The sequence below is a fragment of the Haliotis asinina genome, chromosome 2 (assembly GCF_037392515.1).
Source record: "Haliotis asinina isolate JCU_RB_2024 chromosome 2, JCU_Hal_asi_v2, whole genome shotgun sequence".
NCBI lineage: Eukaryota > Metazoa > Mollusca > Gastropoda > Lepetellida > Haliotidae > Haliotis > Haliotis asinina.
This window is the reverse complement of record NC_090281.1, coordinates 42503809-42523834: the sequence shown is the minus strand read 5'-3', so window position 1 is coordinate 42523834 and position 20026 is coordinate 42503809.

Sequence of the window (20026 nt, the reverse complement as noted above, 5' to 3'; positions counted from 1 at the left end):
TTACCATGTAATCGTCAGTTACAAACCTTCTGTCTTGAAGAATTAAATCAAACAAAATATTCCTAAATGTTGGAATATTTCCGATTATATCATTGTTCTTGGGAAAACAGAAACTTAAAGAAACTGGTGTTACTTTGACCAAATCCTAATGTGGGTTATCCAAGGGGGAAGTATGATGGGTGTTGGCGGTTTGTGGATGAGTGGATGGCGAGTTGGATGAGAGAGGATGGGTACTCGACGGGGTAGGATGGGTAATGGATAGGGAACAAATGTGAAAAGATGGAAGGTGGGTAGTTTGCGAGTGTGGGTAAGGTCGGTTGTGGACAAGCAGTGGATGGTTTCCACGTGGGGGATAGTTTGGGAGTGAATGAAGAGTGAGTGAGTGAGCTATAATCTAACGTCACGTCGGCAATATTTCAACCACAAACTAGATATTAAAGACATAAAGAATATGTATGTATTATAAAACCCGTCGGAGCAGGATGGTTAGTGAGATGATAAGATGGGGACTCCGTGGTTTACGTAAGATAAGGAAATGGGGAATGGATGGGTGGAATGTAAACGGGGAACGGACGAGGTGGTATCGGAAGTGGATGGCTGGGGTTTTGAGGAGTTTGGTTGTGAATAAGGAGTGGGTAGGGTCTAGATGGGGAATAGTTGTATGGGGTGGGAGGAAGAGTAGGTCGAGTGAAGACGGACAGTGTATATTTAGTGGTGTGATAGTGAGCGGATTACCTCTAATGAAAACTATATTTTTACCTACTATCATGGTATTTTAGTTGAAAGAAACATGAAAATGGTTTATCACACCATGGTAATATGATTGTAGTGTTTCCAAATGGAGCTTTTCTTCTCATTAAAATGTGATTTAATGATCACGTTGTGATACCAAACCTGGAAACACAATCAGGCGAATCTAGGATGTGAATCCGTGAACGTATTATGCGTCACGGCTTGTCCAGCAAAATATATCACCTAAGACATCAAATTGTTTTACCCATCAGAGTTCCTTTTAAAGTGGAAGCTGTTTAATCCGGCACTCACTGGGACTGAAAAAAATCCGTTTTAGACAATGTGCCAGATTGTAGAGCTGATGATAAATGTACAAGCCACGGAAGGCACTTAGATTCCATGCCAGTTGACAACTCTATACAAAACATATAAAAATTTATGCAATAATTAAGAAACAAAGTTCGTTCTACCACCATGTATAGTATAATAAAGCACACGTTCGCCCTGAAGTATTATAACGTTAAAGCACTCGGACGATATAATGGTTCAGGGCGAAAGTGTGCTTTATTACACTATACAATGTGGTAGACCGAACTGTATTTCTTTTCTCAATTCAATTCAATTCAATTCAATTCATTTATTTCCAATAGTGTAGGCCATCGGCCCATGACTACAGTACATGCTGTGACATGTCAAGGCGTGCATACAATAAAATGTTGCATTAGCTAACACAGGGATACTGAACTAAAGAGCATAGCTTTATAGGTGTAGATAGATAGGTTCCTTATCAGATCTTCATTAGAAGTTGACATTATAATGTTAAATTTTTCCATATTTGGAAAGGTATAATATTTACAAGGTATATATTGTTGCCTCAACTCCTTGTAAGACTGACAAACTAAGAGAAAATGAAACTCGTCCTCTACATACCCTACCTTACATATGTTACGCACCCTATTATTTCTACTAATACCTGAATACCGCCCCGTTTCAATGTGAAGCTGATGAGAGGAGCACCTGAACCGAGCTAATGCATAGCTAAACTTCTTTACATTTACACACTCTATATAACACTCCTTTGAAAGATAAGATTTAAGACAAGAATATATGAACGTTTTGCTACCGGTTTCTGTTCATGAACAAATTTCAAGCAAGAAATGAACTCCGATAAGAATACACCTGGATTAATAACGTGTTGTTGTTCCCAAACATACCCAAAACCTAAACTGTACAACAACTTCTTACACCTATAGCTAGTAGCCCAATTATCTTCTCCGGATTAAGAAACTTGCACCAACATATTATAACACTTTTTGGGATTACGACAATTTGGCATAGACACTAATTTCAACCAAAACTTAATTGACCTTTTATACACCTGAATGTACACAGGAAAACGACCACATTCACCCCGAGCTATATTGTTGAATGATACTAGTTTTACTCCTGGGAACTTCTTGCACGCCAGAGTATGAACAGACTCAATATAGTCATTCTGATAAAACCCCAACACCTCTGCACCGTAAAGGAGGATAGGAGCAATTTTAGCATCGAAGATGCGAAAGAATAAATCTGAAGATACACCCTTTATATGTTTTAGGCAATGTGGTATTGCAAACAGAGCCTTTTTAGCTTGAATAGAAGCACTTATAAAATGACTAGACCAAGCCAAATTTCCAATAAATGTAATGCCAAGATACTTGTAAGAATTGACGCATTCTAGCCCTTTCCCATTATAGAGCTATCTTTCCTTCCCAGATAAAGATGCCGTTTTTAATAATTTCTAAGCCTAATTTCGATTAATCTATGGCAAAAACCAAACGTGACCTAAATTAAGAATCCTCGCACAGGGCTAACTGACGCGCTGTTCTTTTGACATGTCAGCCCCCTACGTTAAGACAAACGTTACTAGAAAAACAAATGATGAACAGTTTGACGGTTTATGTTCGGGTTAAATATCTTCTCTAGATCATTTTAATTACATCTGTCATTCTCTTAAACCATACAAGGCAATATGACCGTCTCATTTCTACTACCAATGAAAGTTTAGATCAGTACATTCAGCTGATGCTGACTATACATGCGACATTGCACAATTGCATTGTGGGAATGTAAACATTGCAAACATTACCGTGTCTCTGTAACATTTTTAGTCGAACTATGAGACGTTTTATCCTTTGGAAAACATAAACGTAATGTTTCCACCAGTGATGTTAGCTGTGTGATGCAACTGCAAACCAAGAACTGGGATGCGACGGGGCGATGGCAGCTGACATGCATCGTGACGTCGGTTATATTGTGACGTAATGCAACAAAGTTTCGATTACGAGGGGGCAGATTGGAATGGCAATGTGACGTCAACACATTGTGACGTAATGCAAAAAGTGCACATTATCGTCTGATAAAGTATTGTCGGCACCTTTGAACGTTCACCGAAGCATCTTAGAATGTTGTTTCTTTAAAAGAATAATTAAATGCAAGTTAACTGCAGTAAACAGAATGATCTTTAACAGGTTTTACATTTAAAATATTTCTATTGTGATGGAAAAATCAATACACTTACTTGACTGTGATTCTCTAATCACAAGGGATGCACAATGGAGGTCCTGACTTTTAAGCAAATACTCGTGGGTGTATCGAGAATGGACAGAACGTCATCATCATAGAACGACATATTCAAATCCGGACTAACATCCGAAATATGTGTACCCGAGAGTTGGTGTTTTTTTCTTCAGTAATTTATTGATACCTTCTTGGGTGTCCGACTTCTTCTGCATTAGATTGCGGATGTAACTTCTTATGACAGGTTTATAAACTGAAAGGCATCAGAAGCGGTGTCATAGATTTGTTGAGAGCAGCAGAATCGTCAAATGTGTTACCAGTGATTCCATCATGGTTGGGCAACCAACAAAAGACGATGTATTAATGGCCGACTGCATGATCATGTTGCAGTTCTAGTAATATAATTAAAGTGGACGTTTATATGACATATTATTAAAACCTCAATGCAATGAAAAGATCATAAATTATTTCTTTTTATATTCTAAATTGATTATTGATGTACCTAAGAGCTGATAGCATGGCATTTTCTTTGGCTGTGAAAAAGGAGCTGTTGTATGGCAGTCTTCGAGAGCATGTTCTGGATCCAGTGACAGTTCAACTTCAAGACACATATTGTGTGACAAGGAGTGTTTAGATGACAACAGATGCCATCAGGGAAGCAGAAACGCGGCCAGTTGTAAAAACCTGTAAACATTCAACACATTCACAGTGAATTACACAAACATGATGAAATATTAATATATATTCACGGAAAAATTAACTGAACTGATTGTTCAAATATTTAATAATGAAAACCACATGCACAGAATATATCAACCAAAAAGATTTAATTCACATATACGACTGTGATTTTGTCACGGCTTCCAGTTACACGCTGAACCGTCTCTTGGGCATTGTAATTACAATGACTGGTTGCAGGGAAAACATAACAATAATATCACGATTAGCTTTCAAAAGCCGTGTCCAAGATGGCTTCGTGTGATCCCTGCTTAACTAGAAAGCGAAATGTAAGGGCAAAAAATGAACGGAAAAAGGAAATATTTAAATTTGTTGTCTGATATATCATATTGAAGGTCTTCACCGGTTATTTTCATGAAGGCAAACTATAAATGAAATGCACTCACCTTTCTTTGACCTCTGACATGTCTACGCCTTGAAAAGTGCTTCTTGGTTGACCCGAACTCGATTCTGTTGTTGAAACAGTCTCTGAGTGTCAATGAGTGAGTTAAGTTAACGATACATCGGCAATATGTCAGTCATATCATGACAGGAATAAGTAATTCTATACATGATTTACAAAAAACAACCCCCCAAAGCAAAAAACAAAACAAAACAAAACAAAACAAAACAAACACACAAACAAACAAAAAAAAACCCCAACCAAACAAACAAGAAAAATAAAATAAAATATAAAAAATAACAAAAAAATATAAAATAACAAAAACAACAACAAAAATCAAACAGGCTATACATTGCCAACAACTGAAGGTACATCGCCATTTTAAGGACCATGGGGACTTACGGTACATTTGCTTCCTGCATGGACCCTAGCCAAATTTACATCGTCCCTTCAGCTGTTAGCAATTTGAAATCTAGCCATACATTAAGAACACACGTGTTCTACGATTAAAACGTGAAAAGGTTTAATTTACTCTGAATGTCTGTGGATTTACGTACCCGCTCACGACTGAGTGTCAATGACTTATTGTTGTTTACTCACTTCATAGCTTGTAGAGTAGCTTCAGATGCAGCTGCAAACAATCTTGATTCGATATTAGGCCTGTACATACACGAGATACAGATCAGAAACCCATTCCAATAATTATTCCAGAGTTGAATCTTCGCCAGGACTAATGTGGATACTTCAATAGTTTGTGTCCTCTAAGACAACTTCATATAACGTTTGCTTTCAAATCCCCTTGTTGTCCCCAATTTAGTATGGTACGAGGGTTGGCTGAAAAGTTCTCAGCCTCAGTGGTTTTTCCCCACCAGGTAGAGACAGGTGTTTGGCACCAATGAGGACAATCATTTAGTGAATCATAGACACAAGAACTACAAACGTACTAATAGTTTTATCTCAACTACAGCTCTTTTGGTAAACCTACCCTCTGAAATCATCACAAATGGACAAAACTGAATACAGGGCAGTCATCAAGCACTTGCAAAAGAAAGGGATGTCCCCAACACAGATACATGCTGACATGGTCTCCACTCTCCACTCCACAGAACAGAAACGTGTCAGGTTCCAGACGTCCCTGGACAATTTGCGTCGTTTTGAAGCAGATCCCGATGATTTTGTGGCACGATTTGTAACCATGGATGAGACCTGGATACATCACTTTCAACCAGAAACAAAACTACAGTCAAAACAGTGGAAGCATCCTGATTCACCAGCTCCGAAGAAAGCCAAGTCTGTTCCTTCAGCTGGAAAGGTGATGGCATCAGTCTTTTGGGATTCCAGGGGTATTCTGCTCATTGATTATCTTGAAAAAGGTCAAACTGTCAACGGCAGATACTATGCTGATCTACTGAACCAGTTGCGAGAAGCAATCAAAGCCAAACGACGAGGTATGATCGCTAAAGGTGTCCTCTTCCACCAAGACAATGTGCCTGTTCACAAATCGGTGGTGGCCATGTCAACAATCCGCGATTGTGGCTTTGAACTCATTGACCATCCTCCTTATTCACCTGATTTGGCTCCTTCTGACTTCCACCTGTTCCCCAAAATGAAAAAGGAACTCGCCGGTCGCCATTTTGCTAGTAATGATGACGACTGATTTTTTTAGGGTAGCTGAAGAAGATTTCTTCCTGACCGGGATTCGGGCCTTGCAGCATCGCTGGCAAAAGTGTGTGAACTTGGAAGGGGACTATGTAGAAAAATAAATTACAAACGTGGACTTTTCAGCCAACCCTCGTACTTTCTATTGGTTACATACGCACAACATGGACAAATCAGCTGTGTAGTTAATTGTCATGGGGAACCTTACTTCACCGAACGTATCTCCATCAGTTTTTTTTCAAAACACCATTTTAGTATCAATGTGGGATTTCAGTCGTAGATCATATATGTCGCAATATGTAACGCCTAAGATATCTGACTGCCTTGCGCACTTGAGATCATTTGCCTAGTATATTGTTGATCAGAACCTGATCTGAAATTTGGTTTATTACATTGAGTGAGTAAATATTTATCGTCACATCGGCAATCTTGCAGCCATATCGTGACGAGAACAAGTAATACTGATATTGTAGAATAAATGAATATAAGAAAATATAACCCTGTTGACAACGAACAGTACACACAGTAGTAAATATCACAGATATCCATTTAAGACTAGTAATTAAATCCAAAACAGTTTAACTATAGTGAACAATACAATATAAAAATGGGTTATGGATTGCCAACAACTGAAGGTAGATCACCATACTAGGGACCATGGGGACTTAAATTACTTTTGCTACCTGCATGGACCCCAGCTGGATTTACACCATCCCCTCAGTCCTTAGCAATTTAGGCACATATAGCCATACATTTAACAGAACACATATACTACGATTAAAATAGCGGAGTGTTTGAATTTACTTTGAACGTTTGTGGACTTACGTACCCTCTCAGGAGGACAATAATTTTACAGTACTTTAACCCCCCCTCAAGGATACAGCCACGAACAATCTTAATTGCCAATTCAAAATTACAATCATAAAATATTTATCTATCTAAAATTCATTTAACAAATCTAATTCTTTTAAAAATGCAATAATTAAATATCCACTGTTATTGTTAAAAAGATCCTTCATATTTCGGGATTTAAAATAGTTATCCCTTGTGATGGAATATTCAACACAGTCAAGCAAAACATGCTTGACCGTGATTATTTCATCACAAGGGATGCAGAACGGAGGTTCCTCCCCTTTTAAAAAGTATTCATGAGTATATCTCGTATAGCCAATACGACATCGTCGCAAGATGACCTCTTCAAACCTGGACTGACAACCCAGGTAGGTATAATCAATATAAGGTTTTATTGCATGTAATGTATTGATACCCACTTGGGTGTCCCAATTCTTCTGCATTAGGTCACGGATATATGATCTAATGGTAGCTTTATAATCAGTGTATGGAATAAGAAGTGTTGTTACAGATTTGTTGAGTGCTGCCTTGGCTGCAAGATCGGTCATTGTGTTCCCAGAAATGCCTACGTAGATGGGTAACCAACAGAAGACGATGTCGTATTGGCCAGTAGTAAGACCATTATACAATTCAATAATGTCAATTAAAAGTGGATGATTACAAGACATATTTTAATAGCCTGAAGGCAAGAAAGAGAGTCGGAAGAGATTATATACTGTTTATGTTTATGGTGTCTTTGAATATATTTAAGAGCTGTTAATATGGCGTTAGCTTCAGCTGTAAATATGGAACTGCTATCCGGTAATCTAGAAGATATTGTTCTGGATCCATTGACAGTGGCACAAGCCACCGTGCCACCGTCCTTGGACCCATCTGTAAATAAGGATTTATAATTTTATATTTACGTTTTAATTGATTATATTCTTGTTTATATTGTAATTCATTAGTTTGCGATTTTTAAAATGTACTTAATGTTAAGTCAAACTGTGGCCCAACCATTTGCCAAGGAGGAGAAGAAACAAGACGGAAAGGAGCTATGTTATCCAGCTCAATGCCGGAAGGAGAAATAAATGGTTTTATCCTTAAACCAAGAGGCGGAACAAGAGAAGATTTCTTACTGTATAAATCCTCATAGAAAGGATTGAAAACACAGTTATATGCAGGGTTTGACTCGTTCAAATATAGTTTTGTTATATACTGTAAAGCTAATTTTATACGGCGCTGTTCAAGAGATGGTTCATCAGCCTCCTTGCACAGGCTGTCAACAGGTGAAGTTGGAGAGGAACCGAGACAAAGTCTTAGACCTTGATGATGGACAGAATCTAATAGTTTTAAGTTGCTCTTGCAGGCTCCACCATATATAATTGAGCCATAATCAAGTTTCGAACGAACAAGTGATCTATATAGGTGTAGGAGGGTAGCTTGATCTCCTCCCCATTTTGTATTAGAAACGACTTTTAATAAATCGAGTGCCTTCAGGCATTTAGTTTTTAGGGATTTGATATGCGGAAGAAAGGTTAAATGGGAGTCGAAAATCAGACCTAAAAACTTGGCCTCCTTAACAGCTTTGATAGGAGCGACATTTAAAAACAGTTCTGGGTCCTTATGCAGTTTGTATTTCCTACAGAAATTGATACAATTAGTTTTCGACTTAGAAAATTTAAAGCCGTTTTCAAGACACCACTTATTTATTTTGTTTAAGCACAACTGGAGTTGCCGTTCAATGGTATGCATATTTCTACCGCGACAAGAAATGTGAAAATCATCCACGAAAAGTGATCCAGCAATTGAATCAATAAAAACCTTTGCTAAACTATTGATCTTGATGCTCAAGAACGTAACAGACAAAATGGTGCCTGGTGGCACATCCTGATCTTGATTGTAATAATCGGAAAGGGTAGAACCTACTCGGACTTGAAATTGCCTGTCGTTTAAAAATGATATAAATTGTCGATATAATTGAAGCAAACGGCCTCGTAATCCAAAATCATGTAGATCTCTTAAGATACCGTGTTTCCATGTAGTGTCATATGCTTTTTCTAAATCGAAAAAGATTGACAGTGCATGCTGTTTGTTTACTATGGCATTCTTCACGAATGATTCCAGTCACACTAAATGGTCAATGGTAGTACGATTTTTTTACGGAAACCACATTGAATATTGGTGAGTAAATTATTGGATTCTAGGTACCAAGTTAATCTATTATTGACCATGCGTTCCATGGGTTTGCAAACGAAGACAGTCAGAGAAATAGGTCTATAATTTGAAGGATCGGTATGATCACGTCCCGGATTAGGTATGGGTACAATTATCGTTACCAGAGGTCGAAATGTCACCAAAGATACTTAATTATATAATAATGTTTCTAAACACGGTTCTGGTATATGTTTCAGGAGTTGATAATGGATATTGTCACTTCCTGAAGCAGTATCATGAGCTTGTTCAAGTGCAGAGTGGAGCTCAGACATAGAGAAGAGTTCATTGTAATCTTCCCCGTTATCTGAATGAAAATTAATAGTTTTCCTTTCCTGCTGTTTTGGGTATTTTTGTAATTGGGGTGTATAGTTTGATGAGGAAGAATGTTTTGCAAGTGTTTCACCTAGTTTATTAGCAATATCCGATTGATCAGTTAACAACTGATCTCCATGTTTTAGATGGTGTATGCTTGATTTAGTACCCTTACCTTTAATTTTCTGTATCATGTTCCATACTTTAGACATTGGCACTACAAAAATGACTTGATTTCCAGAAACCTGGAAACCATCCGTAATGTGGGTAATTGCGGAATCCAGTTGGTTTCCATTCCCTGAAACTCACTAACTGAGTTTCCAACTAGATTCCATTTTGGAATCTGTGATTTTGGTATTTCTGTAAATGGAAACCAAAATGAAACTAAGTTCGGGGGTTTCTTGTTGGTTTCCATATCTGGAATTTGCAACTCTCAAATCTCACTAAATGGAAACCAACATAAAAGTAGAAAATGTAGTTTCATGTTGGTTACCATTGCGCTGTTTTGAACCAGGTAACATAAAATGTGTAATTGTTTGCCATCCTGACATCCAGTTGGTATCCATTCAGTAAAACTGGGTGACCTAGTTTCCAAATAGAATCCATAATGGATACTCTAAACTCCGGTGATGGAAACTGACACGAAGCTATCGTCATGTGTTGGTTTCCATTCCTGACTGAAACTTAGCTTTCACGAGGTGTTATAATTCAATCTGAATGTGCCTGGGGAAGGAATAGCAGATTCGTATCATTGCTTAGATGAACAAGACAACAAAACAAAAAAATCGTTGACGCATCATTCGGTGGATATCACAATATTAAATGTGGCTTCAAACTGATGATACAAGAACAAACTATACACTTTGTTCCTTCACATTCGTGTTTATTCGTAATGTAATGAAGCATCATATTCCAACTACCATGCACACGAACTTCACAATAACCGCACTAAACATGCAAATGGTGAAAGGACGAATGGCTATAAAAGGCCTTTGCCCAGCTATGTGCACGAGGCACACGTAGTTCCGTTTCTCTAGATTGGGATGAATGGGGCAAGTCCAGGTTTCGGTTGTCTGCTTTGTCAAACTGAGGATCAGAGGCTTTTTTTATCTGAAAAGATATAATAAAACAGTGATATCTATATACAAGAATAAAAGGTGAGTTGACTCATTGTTCAAACTTTTATTATATATTAATTATAACTTATTGGATTGTGTACGGGCTTGTATTCCTTTCAGTAAATATATTGTATAAAAATAAGTAAAAGTAAAGCCACTTTAGCAATAACAATAGTTCAGATATATATTAATAATTAAAAGGTAAATGATGCAATACACACACACACACACACACACACACACACACATATACACACATATATATGTGTGTGTGTGTATATGTGTGTATGTGTGTATATATATATTGCATCATTTACCTTTTAATTATTAATATATATATGAACTATTGTTATTGCTATTGTTATATATATATATAACAGGCTATAGACTGCCAATTCCTGGGAATGTGCATTTAGGAAGATTTAATTTAGTATAAGTCATTAAAACAATTGTCAGTTCGGTACTTACATGATGATATTTATGCAGAATATACGTGAATTATACAATAAACTGAGGCAGTGCGTAAAGTTTAGCATTAAAAGCATTTATAGTTGGCATACTTTGACACTGAGTTCAAATACTTGACAACTAATCAGTGTCTGGTCATTAGTGTGTCGGGGTTCGTGTGTCGGCAGTCCCCACTTAACAGGCTCCTATTATCAAAATTAGTTAGCTGTAAAAACAATAGAACTTACCTGAGTCAGGTGTTGACAGAGGAAACCGGAAGTAATGAACCGGTAATCCATGGGCACGCGAACTCGTGACATTTTATAAAAGCAACAGTTTTATGTACTGAAGTGGTCGTTTTCAGTCTTTGTCTTAAAATCACATCCAAATTGGGTTAGAGAAGGATTTCGTGCCTGCCAATCGAAAAAGGATCATGTATTTCTTATTACCCACAATGCCCCTACGCACAGTTGCCGCTATTTTGTCACTTGATCCCAAGTTGTTTTGAGACGACTATTTTGAAAGCAGTTCTCACCCGGTATGTCCAGTAACGACGACAAGGAAGTCAACACAGTGCAGTATTCCTACGTTTGCCCGTAGGTTCAGCTAGTTCAGCTAGCTAAACGTCGTGTTCCTGCCAAGGCATACACCGACGTTTAGCGTCCCAACCCTATTTTATGAGGAGCACTTTCCCGGCGATTTTTACCAGGAAGGTTTTTGACTGCAGAAACAATGAAAAACGAAGCATCGCATGTATATTTGTACACGGATCGAAAGATCTATCCTTTAGGTACAAAATCCGATTGCTGTCTTACCTCGGAAAAAATTATTTAATATTCCACAAAATAATATTCATCACCACCCCGTATTTTCCACAGTCGGATGCCGCCATTTTGCCTCGTGACGTCACGAGGTCATGCGTACCAATTGGGTTCGTTGAAACTGGCATCGGCAGGGAAACGAAACAAAGCAGTTTTTGAAAACTTATAACAAATGCACGAACGGACTTGGTACTGGCGGGGAGTCGATTAGTACGTGCTTCAAATGGGGGAAAATGGACGTATTAATGTACGTATGGAATTCAAATAACTAAATAATACAAAAATACCAATGTCTGCTATTTGTATTTTCCTTATGGTCTGTCTAAAGATAGTGTCTTTTAATGTCAAAACGAAGTTCAATTGTTGTCTCACCAACGTGTCCCTTCCATTATTTCACACTGACTTCATTTGGTTGTAACTGTTATGATGATGTGCTTTCGGTAAGTATTGCTCTATTTTCTTACCTGTAGCTTTTTCAGAATATCCAAGCGGCGGCTACATTCCAAGTCTCCACACACAGTCTTTAAATATACACTATATAGAAGTTCCTTACTGCTTTTCCATAACCGTATTAGGTTGAAACTCAGAAGATGTGTATTGTTTATGCCATAAACTTTTCCACGTTGTAATTAACAACGTCTTGACAGGGACAGGTTGATCTGCAGTAGGTGCAACAGTTACAAAGTGTACATGGACAGATGTCCTCCACTGTACACTGTCCACAGGAAATATTTCTTTTTATGTCAGCATCACCTTCGAACTGTTGCATCAACCTCTCCCTGGAGCTAGACGTTGTTACGTTGTTGATAATGTCCTTCATGTCATCACCGGTGTTATTTCTGGATTTTGTGAAGTTGTCACAGAGTGCAATGGCATATCCTTTTCTCCCATCTCTGGCACCCCGCACTACCTCTTGCCAGTAAGATAAGACAGACTTCGGACATCTGACATGGATAACAACGTCCACATCTGGGATATCCAGTCCCATACCAAGGGCGGTAGTGGCGACAAGGCATCGAATGTTGCTGTTGTTCGTTCTGAAATCGTTCAGAATTCGTGTTTCAGATTCACTATCTGTACATCTGTGAAACATTTCAACGAGCACATGTTTTGAATCTTTTTCCCAGAAACACATGCATCGTCGCCTAACTGTCCCCCCATTTGAGTGAAAATGTCTGCGACAGTGTCCACTCCTCTGCAAAATACAACCACTTTCTTTGCAAGTATACTTAGTGTCTGTATGTCAATGAAAATGTTTGGCCGATCAGGTTTCTTGGACACGACTTTCGTGGACTCAACATCGAGATGCAAAAACTTCATAATGTCACTCTTCACCTTCGACGTTGTGGTAGCCGTGAGTGCCAGGACTGGACAATCCAGTATGCTTCTAAGTTCGTGAATACGTCTGTAATCAGTTCGAAACTCCTCACCCCAATCTGATATACAGTGAGCTTCTTCAATTGCTAGTAACAGAATTCGTTCTTGCCAAACATCCTTCCAAAACTTCTTGAGAGCCGTCTCGGGAGATGCTAACACCACTTGAAACTTTCCGTCCTTCACTCCTTCTACAACAGATTGTTCCAGATTGTGTCCAGTGGTGCAAGACTGGCAACTGAAATTCCATATTCTTTAATTTTTTCTGACATATCATCCATGAGTGCTGTCAAAGGTGAAATTATCAGTGTAATGCTTTCTTTCTCGGTAATCATCAGTGGTATTAAAATACACAAAGTTTTCCCGTATCCCGTTGGCAGAAGTCCGATAACGTTTTGACCATTCATGACATGCATGCCTATCTGCAGTTGTTCCCCCTTGGCACTGAAATTGACGCTGTACCGAGACTTACACTGGTCAAACCTTGTCTTCACGCAGTTGACATCCATCTTTGGACTAAACATGGATAATGCTTGTGCCAATTGCGATTCGCCTTTCGAATCAAGACCTAATGGTAAAGGATATTTCAGATTTAGCTTAGAAAAAGTTCTACCTGGATCTTGTGGACCAGCGAAAGAAGTTCTGCGAACCCTAACGGATTCTACATTCACACCAGCGAAAACTTCCAGAAGTTCCTCTTTCCTATGTCCGAAATGCTGGGCGCTGTTGGTCAATGTAAACAAGTATAAACAGAGTTTGTCTAGTTTTGGGGGACGAACATCCCTGTCAGAATATATTGGAACGAAGCTTCCCACAGAACAAGCAGAGGAACAATAACCAAGCATCAGTACAAGCGCCGAGGTTACAAAGGTAAGTGAAATTGTTAGTCAAGTCTAGAACACTGACAATACACAGTGGTCACGTGATCTGCGTTTTCTGCCCGGTGACAGACGTTCAGTTCCAACATTGCCTGCTTCAAACATCTCTCGCTCCCCCCACCTCACCCCCCTCCCTTCCCCGACTGTTAACACTATGAACGCTTGATGTCCAATATACCTGACAGCTCTAATAGCACTCGAAGTCTCCCACTCTGTATATTTATAGAGCACGTGCTGCGAATTCGGCGGTATTGATGGTCTGTCCCTTAATTTGTCGTATGGTATGCAGTTATACGTAACTAGATCACACCGTGGTGATTACATACTTATTTGAACAACACCTCCTTTTATCTTTAACAGTTTAATTGGCATATTGAAAAAATGGGCTAGAATGCAGTTTACCGGCAGCAGCAGCAGCAGCAGCAGCAGCAGCAGGAGACAGCTACCGCCTTTTACGATCCATAGGGCCAGGGTTTGGGGTTCGGGCTAGGCACCCTTTCCGAGTGTTAGGGTTTGGTACCCTTTTCAATGTTCAGCGCTAATTATTTGAAAAGCTCTGCCCTGTAAATTGCAATACTCCTTAGTGTTCTAGTACTTTATGGAAACCATTGGGTATGAAACCATCGCGATACATGTAAGATTGATACAGTTATCGTATCGTCGACTGGTGTATTGATATAAAACGGTACACGATTTCTTTTCAAAACAGTGTTATCTTAAACATGCTTAAGTACCTATCTGGAGAAAATTATGAAAGTATGTTAGAATTAATTGCTTGTTCATTACAATAGTGTTATTGTTATACACAACCTCCTTGAAATATATCGCATTAGGTAATAATACTGTGCCATTCTTTCAAGGTGTATCGTTATACGATCATATTGCAGGTAAAATATCACGAAATGTATAGTATCGTGACATAGTGTATCGTCCCAGCCCTAATGTACGCATGCATGCCCGGACGGACGGACGGACACTATACACCTTATCTGAAAGCATCTGTGAAGGCATTATGACCAGCTACTTAAATATAATACTTACTGTCAAAATGGATATGAAAATGGACTATTGAGATTGATAGCTGTATGGCCCACTGACACAGAGCTCTAGATGAACATTAAACCAAATTGATATTTTACCTCAGGTTTTCATTTTAACTGGACTTTTCATTTGGGTAGAAGTATTGGGTACAATGCAGGCATTTCTCCTGATTAGACACTGCTACACAATTCACACATTTCAGTTGGTTTGACGACCATTTTGGACAATATTTCAGTTATTAACACTGAGCACATGTAAGGGACATAACACTGCAGTTCATTATCTTGGATTTAATGACTGGGCATCCACTGACTTCAGAATGAGTGAGTGAATGTGTTTAGTTTGATGCCGCACCTAGCAATATTCCAGCCATATGGCGGGGGTCTGTAAATAATTGAGTGTAGACCAGACAATCCAGTGATCAACAGCATGAGCATCGCTCTGCTCAATTGGGAACCGATGACATGAGTCAACCAAGTCAGTGAGCCGGACGACCCAGTCCTGTTAGTCGCCTCTAACAGCAAGCATAGTCGTCTTTTATGGCAAGCATGGGTTGCTGAAGGCATATTCAACCCCGGACCTTCATATGCTGAACCCTGAATAACCATGCTTGTCGTAAGAGACGACTAACGGGATAAGGTGGTCCGGTTCGGTGGCTTGAGAAGCGCAATGTTCATGTTGTTGATCACTGGATTGTCTGGTCTAGATTCGATTATTTTCAGACCGCCGCCATATGGCTGGAATATTGCTAGGTGCGGCGTCAAACTAAACACACTCACTCACTTTTACACGCCCAAATACGGACTTATACTACAGTTATATTATCATTTTATTACAGAGGCCAACTGCTGGCGCACGGAAGATCTTGTTCAGTAAAGGACGAGCTAAGAGATCTCTGGGTGCCAAATAGGAATCAGTCATCTCTCACATTCGGAATCGAAAATATCGTAAGGCTATTTCTGGACTGTACAATGCCACTACCGGATGTAAGCAACAGTTTCATAATTTTGTGAAATCTCTCATCAGGAAGGAGGTGAGGCAATAACTGAAGACTGACTTCCCCTTACAAGTTCCGTAACTTTGCCTTCTATTGAAGATTTCTCATGGGAGACAACATTTGAACGCTTGCATGTCCTTGCACCCATGATAGAGAACTCGCTGAAAGTCATCGCCACCACATCTATAGGCGAGGATTCCATATCAAGAGGAACTAAAAGGGTAGTAAACTTAAAACCCTTCGTTGGAACTGCATTAGCTGGATTATTATTCTCACATGCCCCAAAGACATGCAGTTTTCGCCAGACTGTCTATTCGATCCAGCTTTGGCGCGGCGGTCTCAAGCGAGAGTCGATAGACAAATTCTGCCACACTGGTTTGTGTCTTGGAAATAAGGGAACTCTCTCGGCTATTTACCAGCTCAGAGCAGAATTTGACTCTGCAGCAAAGAAATGTAAAGAAGAACTGGAACGACAGCTCAGATGCAAACCCTCTCACTGTCGACAATGCAGAAGCTAACAGAGAACTCGCCCTTGCCATGTCGGCGAGTAAGAACATAGAACAAGAGATGAACTCTGCTGACAATGATGGCGAAGACATTGCTTCAGACTCGAGTGAGGCGGAACTTGAATCACTGGAAGATCTGCCAGAAGAGGATCCTGACGATGAGGAAGTTAATATTGGGGACGATGACTCCGACGAATATGAAGATGTTGACACTGAAGCCATGGATGACACATCTTTTATGGATACCGGAGGTGAGCAGTCTCCTACAACACCACAAGCTACTTCACTGCACCCGGGGTTCACTTTTTGCTGGGACAATGTCGGTAAGAAGGTTACAACGAGACATCCTACTGCGGATACCGGTAATACCTACATCAACTTTGCTTTGGACTACATGAGTGTAAACCGAGTACCCAGTACTCACCTTGATGTTAGAGGGACAGACACGATATCGGCAGGTGACGTTCCTGTCGAATTGTTCATTCCATCATATGAACAATTCCATGAAGTAAGGCAGCGAATGAATGTCATAGTTTCCAGGATGTTAGTGCAACACCTCGATTGGTTCAAAGCACATTTCTCCGATTGTGTCGTGCAACATCTCCTTCATGAGCACACTATGGAATCAGCACAAAGGAGTGTCCTTGTAAACCTCGGACTTTTTGAAGAAAATACCACTCAAGGGGCTATTGGCATCTATGAGCGTCTACTAAAGTATGTGCCCAACGTGGACAATAAACCTCTTCAGACTCTGGTTTTTGGCGATGGTCTTAGTTGCGAACGGGGCTGTAGTGCCATCAAAGCCCGACTCAATGGCCTTGATGAATGGGCACGACTTGGAGGTCTACAGCCAGCAGCCCAAGAATGTCACAAGGAGATGCTTCTTTTACAAGATCACTTTGATGAATTTTTCAAAGGAACAAGTGGAGGTGAAAAGGGAACGCTCTTCTACTTGAGAAAACTTGTGCAATTTCCGAAATGTGAAAGCAGATATTAGTGACAACTTCTCGCATTCTTGGGAGCTGATGTGTCAAAACACTGAAGCATTCGTCATGTTGCTGGCCATGGAACTGTTGGGGATGGAGAACACTTCATATCGTCCAGAAATGCCACCAGTCGACATTGAGACGGAGTCCATAGAAAAGAGGAAAGAATATATGGCTACAATATGCCAGAAAATAACGTCACACGTCATTGATCTTGTGCAGTTTTACAGGAGACGCCATGTAAAGTACGTGATTTTTGCACATCGCCTCATAACATCTATTAACGGATGGCTACCTGAAAGGTTGAGGCATGATCTTCGGTGGAATCGCACTATTAATTACAGCGGCGGAATGGGAAGAAATCTTTCAGCAGATCTCATGAACAAATTATTCAATAGATTGTTCAAGGATCTCCTGAGAGAAGCAAGGGGCCACTACACCTCCAAAACTCTGGCTAGGTGTAGCCAACTTGTTGGTCCCCTTGGAGAAGCCACAGGCAACGTTGTAGATTACAAAATCATGGAAAGCGAAGTGTACCGTCATCGCAAACGTGCCGTCAACAGGGACAAAAACGTTGCACTCATTGTGAAAATGCTTGTGAAGGAACACTTGTTTCGAGTAACACCAGGGCGATCGTACTTATCCTTCCCTGCCTTCTCTCACAAAGAGACGCCTAGAAATGCTGGCAGTTACATCTCCAAGATGAAGGCGCTATCCCGCAGGCTTGACACCACCAAAGGCATTACACTGGACAGTTGAATTCACTGTGTACAATGCATAGATGTATATATGTGACTAAATATCTTCGATTAAAGTACATGTAATACTGCTTTGAGTGACAGTGGGAAAACTGAGAAAGCGATAAGCGATGAATATGTGTTATTCAAACATGTGGACGTTGTATCTATTGAATCATTAATTCCCAAGAGGTTCTTAAATCTCTTTTTTCTACCTATGGACTGAATTGTTATGGAGAGTCTATATTTACAGACTGTGTGTGGAGACTTGGAATGTAGCCGCAGCTTGGATATTCTGAAAAAGCTACAGGTAAGAAAATAGAGCAATACTTACCGAAAGCACATCATCATAACAGTTACAACCAAATGAAGTCAGTGTGAAATAATGGAAGGGACACGTTGGTGAGACAACAATTGAACTTCGTTTTGACATTAAAAGACACTATCTTTAGACAGACCATAAGGAAAATACAAATAGCAGACACTGGTATTTTTGTATTATTTAGTTATTTGAATTCCATACGTACATTAATACGTCCATTTTCCCCCATTTGAAGCACGTACTAATCGACTCCCCGCCAGTACCAAGTCCGTTCGTGCATTTGTTGTAAGTTTTCAAAAACTGCTTTGTTTCGTTTCCCTGCCGATGCCAGTTTCAACGAACCCAATTGGTACGCATGACCTCGTGACGTCACGAGGCAAAATGGCGGCATCCGACTGTGGAAAATACGGGGTGGTGATGAATATTATTTTGTGGAATATTAAATAATTTTTTCCGAGGTAAGACAGCAATCGGATTTTGTACCTAAAGGATAGATCTTTCGATCCGTGTACAAATATACATGCGATGCTTCGTTTTTCATTGTTTCTGCAGTCAAGAACCTTCCCGGTAAAAATCGCCGGGAAAGTGCTCCTCATAAAATAGGGTTGGGACGCTAAACGTCGGTGTATGCCTTGGCAGGAACACGACGTTTAGCTAGCTGAACTACAGCAGTCGTCGATCGAGGTGGGAGAAAAGGAACATTCCACGATCTGGTCAGGTGCAGTGTTATTTTCTTGAAATAAGCAATAGCACATGTTATTCGTAATGTTTAACGTAAATAAGTAACTACTACAATACATATGAAATTTTAGACTTGATGGACCTCGGTAAATAAATGCGTGTCGAATTCTTAGCAAGAGAGATGGCTCCCTTCACTCAGCACTCGGTTAATTCAAGAACTCAATACTACTGTGATTTGGATCTGCTCACACACGATTAAAATGGTTCAATGTGTTAATGAATGAAACATTATCTGTGCAAGAAAAAAATAAATCACAAATATCTCTAGTATATTATTGCTAATGTGCTTGTTACGACTTAAAATAACTTCAAACGTATTTATAAATACGAATATTTATTTAAGAAATCCTTTTCATATTGCTTGTGATATTTGCACGTTTGAAAACAATGTAGTCGGGGATAGTGTGTCATTTTGCATTTATAGGTTAGGGATTCTCTGACCAGATTTGGTGCATTGTTTGAGTGAAATTTCAAAAATGAACTTTCACAATGTTTTCAAACTAATATTGAATATTTTTATATTATTGATTTATGAAATAATTTAGGTTTGCCATCTGATGTAAGTAGTGTTATGCTTATCATATCAAGATTTAACGAACTCTGAATGAAGAAATGTGGATGGTGT